The sequence below is a fragment of the Solea senegalensis genome, linkage group LG5 (assembly GCF_019176455.1).
Source record: "Solea senegalensis isolate Sse05_10M linkage group LG5, IFAPA_SoseM_1, whole genome shotgun sequence".
Classification (NCBI taxonomy): Eukaryota; Metazoa; Chordata; class Actinopteri; order Pleuronectiformes; family Soleidae; genus Solea; species Solea senegalensis.
In genome coordinates this window covers 23,440,607-23,442,032 of record NC_058025.1, presented here as the reverse complement: position 1 = coordinate 23,442,032, position 1,426 = coordinate 23,440,607, and positions in this window count along the sequence as shown.

Genomic DNA, 1,426 nt, shown 5'->3' with positions numbered 1-1,426 from the left:
ACACACACACACACACACACAGCGGCTATGTCACGCCCTCCCACTCTCTCCTCCGGGGACCCACAGGGAGACGAAGATACTGACTCTGAAGTGCACCCAGGCATTGTCCCCCGCACCCTCTCTGCCCCTGGGTAAGCTGAGATGCCAGGAATAATTGATGACGGTGTGGGCCATGGGTATCTGTCCATGGTATCTGCACACTCTCTGCCACCTCCTGCTGAGCGAAGGCAACCTTCCTGCCACCTCCATTTGCACTAATTGGTTTGAACTCACTGCGGACAAACCTTTTTATGTATATCAATAAGTGATTATGTAAATGTGATCTCTCTTTCGTGATTAGTGAATTAAATACAAGTTCCTCTTAGCCCTCAATGATAATGTTTGTCCCATGTATTATAATGGTCCCTTTGCACAGATGGCATGATTGTGTTCTACAGTGTGATAGTGGATTATTTACCTGTGATTTTCACAGTGTGACGTGTCAAAGTGACCTCTCTGTTTTGTTTTGAATAACATGCCTAGGCTGTTTCCTTTTAAAATGTCCATGTCTATGTAGATGCAGCGAGAGATTTTGTCTCCTTGTTTTGTAGACGTTATGTGAAGCTTTTTGGTTGCTTGGACAAATCCACTGTGCTTTACACACAGTGCACCCTCCCCTGAGCCACCTGTATTCCTTATTGTTTCATTTCTGAGTGCAGCAGCGGGACTGTCTGACTCTAATCCACAGTCACTGAGGAGGTTTAAACCACTCTGGTTTCATCTAATCTTCCAGCTCAGAACTAGCCGAGCTTGAAACCCGCTTTCTCCGCGATAGGAATGGACAAATAAAGGTTTCTCCCAGCACTCCCATGAAAGAGGTCTGTGTGCTCTGTGGATTAAGGTCCCGTGTTTTCTTTGTCTCTTTTTCTCAATTAGACTGAAAAGACTGAACAAAATAAAGATACTCCTGTTCAGGCAGTATCATGCTTAGCAAGTTCAATACTTAAAGATCCTGATGATCCTGATAGGTATTGTCAAAAGTTAAGTAGCAAGTGGTGGGAATTTAAAAGAGCAAAATTAGTTTTGTAACCTCACCGCTCCAGCCCATTTCTCCCCTCTGTTCTTTTTAAAATTAAAATAGACATTTTAATTTATAATACATCTACAGCCACCCAAAGGCTTTCTTTCATAGTAAATAATTAAACTGGCATTGGCTGTATTGCTTGGTCAATGTCACACTGTCCTGAGTACTTATTGCCATTAGTAATGTTATCAATAATATATGTTCTAAATATAAACTAATCTATCTATGTTAGTTGTTAGTTAGTTAGTTATACTCTCATTCCAGCGAAGCGCCGCTGAATGTAATGGGATTTCTGTACAGGCATATTTATGGACAGCTCAGCTGTTGTAAATAGAGGTCCTTCCACTCCGGCGCACAGTTTGG